The 9,913-nt window shown below is 45.2% G+C and overlaps 1 protein-coding gene across 1 annotated transcript in view; it reads left to right on the top strand.

The window, feature by feature from the left end:
• Window positions 1–800: 800 nt before the first annotated feature.
• Window positions 801–9,913, top strand: part of KLF11 (KLF transcription factor 11) — a 200,693-nt gene continuing 191,580 nt past the window's right edge. The window contains exon 1 of the mRNA XM_062634525.1: window positions 801–806. The gene's annotated coding sequence lies outside the window, so the exon portion shown is untranslated. The remainder of the gene's footprint in view (window positions 807–9,913) is intronic.

Raw genomic sequence — 9,913 nt, 5'->3', positions numbered from 1 at the left:
GCTGTCAGTCAGCTCCCCCGGTCCTTTTCCACTGGCAGCTTTCCAGCCGCTCTTCCCCAGGCCTGTAGCGTTGTGTGGGGTTGTTGTGGCCCCAGTGCAGTACCTGGTGTTTTGCTTTGTTGAACTTTATACAGCTGGCCACAGCCCATCAATCCAGCCTGTCCAGATCCCTCTGCAGACCCTTCCTTCCCTCCAGCAGATCAACACTCCCGCCCAACTTGCTGTCACTGCAAACTTACTGCGGGAGCACTCGATTCCCTCATCCAGATCACTGATAAAGATACTAAACAGGACTGGCCCCAGTACTGAGCCCTGGGAAACCTCACTTGTGACCAGCCACCAACTGGATTTAACTCCATTCACCACAACTCTTCGGGCTCTGCCATACAGGCATGTTTTTACCCAGTGAAGAGTTCACCCATAGAAGCCATGAGCAGCCAGTTTCTCAAGGAGAATGCTGTGGGAAACAATGGCAAAGGTTTTATTAAATTCTAGGTAGACAACAGCCACAGCCCTTCTGTCACCCATTAAGCTCTCTCTCCAGTTCCTTACAGAGGATTTAGCTTCCTTCTCCTACCAAGATTTTAATTTTCTTCGATCAGGTTGTCAGGAAAGCACAGGCCACTAACCAGCTCAGACACACAGAATAATGTTACAGTCATTGCTTCAAATTGCACGTTTGAAGAAGGGTTCTTGGAAACATGTAATCCTGATATTGTGAAACTGTAGAACACATGGGGCTCTGCATACACGGAGGTGGTCACACTGGAAATTTAGCAGATGTGTTATGAAAAGTGCCTGCTGTATTATCTGAAGAGAGCAGGAGAAGAACTAAATCCTCTGTCTGATATCTCAAAAGCAGGGCAAGAATAAAAACACCATAGTGGTGTGAACAATTCTGAAATTAGGCTTGGTTGAACTACTGATTGTAAAATGCATCAGCACATTTACTTCTGTTCTGGCCGGTATATAGCCCATGAATCACCTCTGCTTTTCCCTGATTGTATGCACCAACCCTTGTTAAGCAGATTGAATGAATGACAAAATTTCAGCCTCCTGGCTTTCCAAAGGGTTTGACTCAATTACATTTGGTGCAAGGCCATTCCCTAGCACAGCGGCATCCTTACCTGCAGTTTAATGTCTGTCCTTGGTATTTTTACAGCTACAGCAAGAAGATAAACCCTTAATAAGCAGAAAATGTTGTTCTGCTAAAATCAGGGAAACACAAGGACTTGTAAATGTGACATTAATACCTAGCAATTGTTGTGAACTGCTCTAAGCAGTTTTTCTCAAAGTCTCTTAAACCCTCTCCACATTAAAACTATTCTACGTGAGTAGTGTACATGAAATGCATAGAGTATTCATGCTGATTATTTACTTGCAAAGCCTTCACAGCAGCCAGGGAGGGAACCAGAAATGCTCTGCCTCTCGCCAAGCCAAGAATGTGGATTTTCTTGCTGTTCATCCCCAATTCTCCCACTTTATCTCGTGACTCAGCTGCCTGATGCAATTACAGCTTTGCTGATTAGCTACCCAATTTGTGTGCTTTGGTTTCCAGACTTCACATGCAATTTTGATAAATGAATGGATTTTACAAATTCACTTTCGAAAAGCACTTTGCTGTCTTATTTTGTGAGTTTTCCTGCTGTTAAACCCCAACCACCTGAACATGAAAGCCATCTGGAAGCTAAGACACAAGAGCCAGGAACAGGGAAAACCAAGACCCAGATCGCCTCTTAAAAAACATTCATTTTTTTGCTCAGCACAGGTGGTAACCTCAGTGCATGAAAGATGCTCCAAGCAGGCTGCTTCAGAGTGACAATGAGCCTGAGACACCACTGATCCAGCCCCTTGGTTTCCATCAGCTTGGCTCAGGAACAGGCTGATAGCAGGCACTGCCTCCTGTCAGGGGGTTAATACTCCATGGACAAAGCCGTAACTAAACAGCAAAGAAAAGTTCCTACTGTTTCTGCCTGCAACAGAAATAATCTCTCCCGGACCATGCCAGCTCAGCTGGAGGAAAGGCCCCGGGGGCTGACATGGTCTCTGCTTCCTGTTTTTCTCTTTGCAGAGTAAATGAGTTTATAAGGTCTCCAGAGACGTGCCTGAACCTAAACCTCAGGTCTGAGCATCCTTGAACCCTTGACAAGTTTGGATTCAGTTCTGGATGCACAGATTGCAGATCAGATGTAATTTTAATAACACTTATCCTCAGAAGGCTCTGCCAGTCCTCCCAACATCACACCGCACAGTGACCTCAGGAGTGCTGCTGTACCTGTGAGCTGACATGAAATGTTGAAGAGGGAGGATAGATCTCAGCTTACCAAGCAGCTGTGCATTATCTCTTTGCCATTGTGCATTATATGAATTACAAAAGTGTGTCTGTGTAAGCGACATCTGTCACTGGCAAAACCTGGTTATGCTGTGGGGGTAAGCTGGGGAAGGAACAGGTCCTTCCTGCCTCCCCTTTGTAGCATCTTCCACCAGTGGGTGAAGCATCAATTACACATTTTAGTATTCAAAAAAAGTAATTTCCTCTTATAGTCTTGGTTTGACAAAATTTCTGTTAGCTATCCTTTTATTTTTAGATGTTTCATTTAGGGGATATAGTATTCATAAACATAGATATTAAAATTAGTGGTCTGGTCTGAGACATAAAATTGAACTAAACCACCAGGTTTTTTGTGTTAATATTTACTGCTCTCCCAAGAAATGGTGCAGAACAGTGGAACCAGATTGTTCAGCCACATACTATAACTTTTCTGCAAAATTCATGATTTTCAGTTAGCCTTTTACTCCCAGTGATCATTAAACATGATCATTAAATGCTGATTATTAAAATATGAATTAAGAATCAAGATCTTTATAATTCTCTTCAGAGCCTCATGAAAAAGGACTGCCTTGATAAAACCACCCTCATTTTCCAAGCCCTTCAGCCTGAAAAGCGGCATTTTTCCTCTTGGAAATCAGGGCCCAGATAGTAATTTAAAATTTACTGTTTTTTTTAGTGTTTTCTGTGGGCTGAAATGGCGAGGTTGGTGTCTTGTGTGTGTCCTCACACATGTACCATTGGGTGCCACTGATGTAGGCATAAACACAAACCCTACAGAGAGCTGTGTGGGCAACTGGGTTCCACAGGGGCTTTGTCCATCCCAGCTAGTGTGCTGTGGAAAGCTCTGTCCATTCATAATTTTGCCCATGTGTCCCATAGAAATGTTCAGCACTGCTTGTGAGGATGCCAAACCATGCTTGCAAGTGCTTTGGTAAGGCTACGTGTCAAATCCAGCTTTCTAGCCAGCACTGCTGGTGTCAGATGATGCTAGCTTGCAGTTTCTTCAAGTTTTTCTGACAACAGCCCTAAAGTGTGCAGGTGAGGTTTTGGCATCCCCTTGCCCTCCACATGCACAGTGACACTCTGTCTTTCAGTAAGCTACAGCTACAGGGATCCATAGCACAAAAGGATGTACAAGTTTTCAGGTGTAACTTCAGCAGTGTTTGTGTTTTCATGCCACAGTGATGTCTTCCCACTGAGCTCAGGAAGAAACTACTTCTGAGCTGAGGGAAAGCAGGGAGCCTCACCTGTAGCCTCCCTGGGTAAGTGGGGCTTTCTGCCTATTAAAACACCAATATTATTCCATTAAAGTAGAAGAGAGTTCCTCCACCAGCTAATGTGCTGTTACTTATTAATGTAAAACCACCACCGTGCTGGTTAGTAAATTATCTATCTTCCTGCAACCAGTTTTTATTTGTCTCACAGGGGTTACTTGCACTTTAGATTTTGTTGCCTGGGATCAAAAGCAGATACTTCTGGGTACGGCCATGTGCAACACAACCTGCGGCTGAGCACCATGCCCTGGGGTAAGAATGGTGCAGGGCCAAGCCTGGACAATCTCACCACTGCAAACACTTCCCCATGGGTGAACTGCAAAGCCTGCAGAGGACAAGTGAATAGCGCCACAGAAAATCACTTGTGCAAATCCCAGAGCAAAACATTTAAGTCTTTTGCAGGAGAGCTGTGTTTCCTCTGACTAACACTGTGCTGGGATTGGTGTGCTGTGACAGTTTCACTGCTGGTGAACTCACTGGGGAAACCAAAGGCTGCAGAGATGGATGCTGTTGAAGGAATACTCATGACTCAAAATCCCCCACCTAACAGCTGCCACAATGCAGGCTGCTATCAAAAAGCTAGTAAAGGTAGTTTCTGCATTAAAATGCACAATGTAATGCAAAGCAGTAAAGTCAAAAACAGAAGAAGAAAAATATTAGTTTACTCGTGAAAAGACTTTTAGTTATAACAACTGAATCTGCCCTCTGATCCAAGCTGGCATTTCCTCCTGGGCAAAGAGAAAGCAGGGATGTGTGTGTGGGAGGGGTTATTTTTTCTTATGCTTTGTGTGCTCTCACAGGCTTATTCGAGTATTCTGATTGATTACCCCACATGAAAAAGGTCTCATACTCTCAGTGTTACCTGGAAGCTAATAGCATCGGAAGAAGGGAAACTGCCTACTAAGTAAAGGCATTAGGAGCATAGATAATGGCTTTTAGCTTTCTGTTTCCTAAATACTCTCTGTCCCTATGGGGGTTTCATAAATCACCCATTCCAGAGCTGCTCTCAGGCTGGTCCTTGCGGTCAGATGTGCTTTGAAAGATATTATGTGCATGTCTATCTCTGTGAGAAACGATATTGTGGGCTCTCACTGGTAGTCCATACATGACAGGGTGGGGAGGCTTGTGCCTTCAGCTCAATGCAGCATCCATAGTCTAGGAGATCCCCTCATGAAGCCCACATCAGCCAATGCTTTTCTGAGCTCAGGAACCCTCTCTGAGAACAAAGCCATAGGTGGACATGAAGTCTGCTGTTTGCCTGCTGTCAAAGGCCATCTTGCCAAGGAAGAGCAGTGGTGTGGCAGGGAGCGTGTTGATGCTTTGGTGCTCCCAGAGAGCTCCAAAGAAGCCATACTGTTAAATAACTTTTCACAATTAGTCAACTGAATCTATTCTCTTTAGTGCCTACTTTCACCACCCCTCAGCAGAACTGGAGGGAGACCTGGGTCTGCTCCTGTCTCCTACCATGGTAAATGGCTGTATTGTCCCAGTATGGAGGTCTGGATCATGCCAAATTATGCACTCTGTCCTCTGCTGAATTGCTTCTCAGTATTTTTGTTACATACTTTCATAGTGATTCAACAAAACACCCTGCTGATGTTCTCCATAGAAAAGTCTTTAGAAAGGCAGCAAAACTTTAGAATTCCCTACTGAAGAGTTCTGTGAGGCAGCTCAAAAAGCTTATATCATTCTGTTGACACTTTCCCATACAGCAATGTTTCTTCACGTATATGATGCTAATATGGCTCTTCTGAAGACTTTTGGAATAAGCTCATTTGAGTAACCCTGCTCTATTTTGAGGAAGACGGGAAAAAGTTGGGCAGGTTTTGATGTTGGTACCGATCTTTGTAGAAAATGGTGTCAGGAGGTGCCCAGAATAACTCTCCCCTGGTGCCAAAGGCTGTGGACATCCTCCAGCCTGTTGCTGGAGGTTTAAAGGGAGGGCAAGGAGGAGACCAGCAGGAAGGACAGAAAGTAATGGCTGATGGTATGGTACACCCATTTGCTGCCATCTCTTTTGGTGAGCAGTGTCTTTGCAATACACCACCTATGTGCCAGGAGCTGGCCGGATGGGGAAAATGGACTCACGTGGCCGGTGGCACTGATACAGAGAATAGGAAATAGTAGATAGATACAGGCTGTACTTTGTCCATAACAATTTCATCACATTTCGTAGGTGAAATTGCTTGAGTGACCGTAATGGGTCCAGATCGGAAGCTGGCATTTTGGCAGCCAGGCCGTGTGTTAGAGCAGGCACTGTGGCTGAAAACTCCCAAGACCACGCTTGCTCTCGCTCTTGCCTTTGTCATTGAAAATTTTTTTAAGGAAAAATACTTTTGAAATAATATATTCCAGCCACTGTACGTGGAAGGGAAATGACACAGCAGGCTGCACAATAAATAGGAAAGCAGATAAATCCAGGGCCAGATTTATCAAGTGACTGTTTTCATAGCCTAAAAGAAGTGCAAAGCATACACTAATCATAGCATCAATATCTCATTTAATATTGTGCAGACTGCTTTGCAACAGCTGGACAGGCAAAAGTTGGGCTCAGCGTGGCTGAACATTTTGGGTCACCACTGCACTGAGGGGTGGCATGGTCCTCCATGCCATTTGCAATAGCTCTAAGTGTTCCTGAGACCACCAGTCCACGGGGCTGTCAGTGTCCTGGTGTAGATGCAGCCTCAAGGATGTGCACGGGCATGTTAAATGTAAATGGCCTGCTGAGGAACAAGCATTTGTGCTTGGGTAGATATATCTATAGTGGAGTTGGGCACCTATATGGGATTATTCTGGGAAGGGCATGGCACTGCTGATGGCACAGGTACCCCCAGCAGTCTTATTTCAACAACCATGATTCCTAATTATAATTTTTTTTGCCTTTATGTGTTCCCTGTTACTCCATGGTGATCACAATTATTTACCTTGCAAAGGTTATGAGAGGGTTCATTAGCCCGAATGTGCAATTTATTTGGAAAATGGGGAATGTTTCTCCATACAGAAGCTAAACAGCATTTGCTCTAGTAATTGGAAGAAGGTACCAATTTCCTTCAACTAACTGAAGGAGATGATTTATTTGACTATTGATTTAGCTCGTGATTTGCCGGGATTTAACTAGAGGTTGCTGAAACTGCCATCTCAAAATAAAGGTTAAATGAAGGTAAAATCCAGACTGGTAGCACGTTACTGCCAACAGAGCTGTATCACACGTTGGTGTGATCCTGCCACCACCCTGCCGCAGACCAAGGGTCCATGGATTTACAGAGGTCTGGAAATAGAGGTGAAAATCAGGACCTGCTCCTCGCTCATCCTAAGGCCCTCAACAGGATGAATTCACATCCCTTATCTAGTTGCTAATAAAATGATCCTGCTGAAATGTTTTTTTTTTACCTCTCCCCCTCTCCACTAGCACTGTAAGTGTGATGGCAGCTCATTCCCATAGGCTTTTTCCCATCTGCTAGCACCCATGTCAGGGGACGCCTGGGGGCTCAGTGCAGCCTATGTGCTCATCCCCTAGCAGTGGCTGCAGGGAGTTAGAGGAATCAAATCCCAAATCCTCCAGAGTGAAGACAGAAATACCCACATCACACTCTTATTTAAACATTAGATCACTGAATGAATCCTTTCCCAGTTCCTTCCTCTCCTTGGGTGATTTTCAGGCAGAGGAGATGCTAAGCTGTAAACAACAGTTTTTTCAGCATCAGCTCACTCCATAAATGGTTATTCTGGCTGTGCTGTGGCAGGTTTTATTGTGTGATTAGGCTGACAATGTGCTAATGCTCTGCCCTAGACCTTCCACGTTCCCAAGGCAGAATTGACACATCCAGAAAAAAACAAACCACAGACTGAGGAAGCACTTTCTGTACTGGAAATTTTGATCCATCTCATGCCTCGGTTTGCAAGGTCACTCTCTGAACATTGCAGCCTTGGTCAGGTGTTTCTCCAGCATCTCCTAAGCCATTTACTTGACCCTGAAGGCTTATGACACCTCTGGTCCCGGGTGATGAAAGCAGAGGAGGGCTATCACCGGAGCAGGGTGGATGTGAAACACAGACTTCCCTTCCAAGGATGGGAGCAGGGGAGCAGTCTGAGTGCAGGCACAGTGGTTTTGTGTCTCCCACCACTGGCAGACTGGCTCAAAGGCAGGGGCAAGCTAAGGAATGCTGGTGCATGGGGGTCTCACCATGAACCACTTTGTATTCCAAGTTCTTCCAGCTATCACAAAAGCTGAGGGCTCCTCCACGCATCTGATGCATAAAACATAGACGTAATTTATTTCAGTGTAGCTCTTCCCCTTTCTGTATCTTACCATTTTATTTGAGTACCTTTGCACTGGGGGAGGCATGTCCATGATTGGAGAATAAATGCTTGCCAGTGCACTGGTGTAGTGAAGGCAGCAGAGGTCCTTGTGTAGACAAGCCCAGACTGCCCTTCTCAGGCTGGGCAAGGTGAGACCATCCCTGGGTGTCACTGAAAAGCCTCAGCTGTGAAAAAGGTATTTACACCTACCTTGTCTCAGCAAAAGATGGGAGTTTGGAGGGGGAGAGCGCCATCACAATGTATCTAAAAGTAGAACTTCTTCAAACAGAGAGAAAGAGAATTATTCTCCATTCTTTTGCCAGTGTAGGAAAGAATGCACCAACGCTGGTTAGAAAACACTTCCCTTTGCTCCCTTGCAGCTTCCCTTTTGGGCATACATTCTGAGTGAAGTTTTTCCATGTCTTCTTGTGTAGTTATCATCTACAGGACGTTTTTTGCAGGCCTGGGGAACAAGAGCCTGCAGGACATCCCATGGCCATGGGCTGCAGCAAGTCTCGGGGAGGGGAGACCCTGCACCTCAGCCCTCACCAGCTGAGGACAAGCATTATTTGCCATTGTGGAGAATTGATACAAAGATTGCTCTCCCCAGTAGCCTGCAGCTACTGGTTCAGGAAGCATCTCATTCTCCAGCTGATGACCCTTGTTAGGGTATTATTGTTAGGAATGCTAACTGAATGTTTCTTGCTTCTGCTTCTGCTTCCACAACTTCCAAGAGGAAGGGAAAGTAGGGAGACCCTTATAAATGTTCAGATGTGGAAATCTCAGAGATGCACCCACTGGGCTGTGACTGGTGCTGGGTAGGGAGCAAGTGCACGTGTGGGTGTGTTTTGGGCCAGGCAGAAAATAGCTGGAGGGACCTATGGGAGTTTAGGGAAGAGAAAAGCGGGGGGATACCTTTGTCATCATTAAAACGATAAAGCTGCATCTCCTTTCTTAAAGAGAGCTTCACAGTCTGGGATAGGTGCTCAAACCCTGGATACTGCCATGAAATTTCTGGCTTGTTGTGTTGGAAGTCTCTCATGGTGTTCCCAACCGGCCCTTGTGACAGGAGTTGTCCCCAGTTCTCTCCAAGCTGGGGTGCTGAACACCCTCCTGTGGGCCCAGCCAACGGGATCAGTGTCTGTGCAGGCAAAAAATGAATCCACAGACAAAGCCTGACATTACATCTCATGAGGAGGTGGTTTTGACTTATCCATGATTTAATCATAGCTCTAGGATGGGAGCAGATCTAATAAAAGACAGCTTATTGACTCTCATTGCTGTTTTTGTACATACCTCGAGCAACCATCTTTCCTGGCTGTTTTACGTTTTTTCCTGGCTATGTGGGTGTGCAGGATGCTGCCCTGAAACCCAGACCCACCAGCCCCTCACACCAATGTGCCGAGGAGGACACCTCATGTGGCATTGACAGCAGCTGAGCACCTTGTGGTGTTTTTTTAGTCCTATAAGATGAAACTAGTCTCCGAGGTGGAAGGGAGGTGCTGAGCCTTTTCAAGGAAAGGTCAGCACAAAACAACAGCTCAGAACTGGATAAAACTCCCAAGCCTTCCTCAGCTAAAGCCAGATGTGAGCTTCCTTAGGTATGAAGTGTAAAAAAGGTAAATAATGCTGTTGTGAAGAAGCTGGGAAAAGAGAAAGGCGAAACATTTTATCTGGGCAACTATTTCTGCTTTGTTAAGATATTTCTACTTCTGTGAAAATATGCAGAAAACTTTGCTAAACTCAAATAGAAGAAACCATTCCTCAAAATGTTACTGGTTAGTAAACCCATTTAATAAGTGAAAATAAACACTTTGCCTCTGGAGGCACGGCAATTTTATATGTGCATTCCATATTTTCAGGGTTTCTTTCAGAAGATGTGTGAGCGTGTGTGCGCGCAGTTAGAACTCTGCAGGTGTTAATGGTCATGACTGGGAGGGGAAGGGTCCATAAAATTGCAGGTCTTATTAAAGTAACAATGTGTCCAAGCCAGCAGAAAGATCAGCCA

This window comes from Pezoporus occidentalis, unplaced genomic scaffold, assembly GCF_034315485.1.
Source record: "Pezoporus occidentalis ecotype Australia unplaced genomic scaffold, CSIRO_AGI_Poc_V1 ctg43, whole genome shotgun sequence".
NCBI lineage: Eukaryota > Metazoa > Chordata > Aves > Psittaciformes > Psittacidae > Pezoporus > Pezoporus occidentalis.
This window is presented reverse-complemented; position numbering and strand designations above follow the sequence as displayed.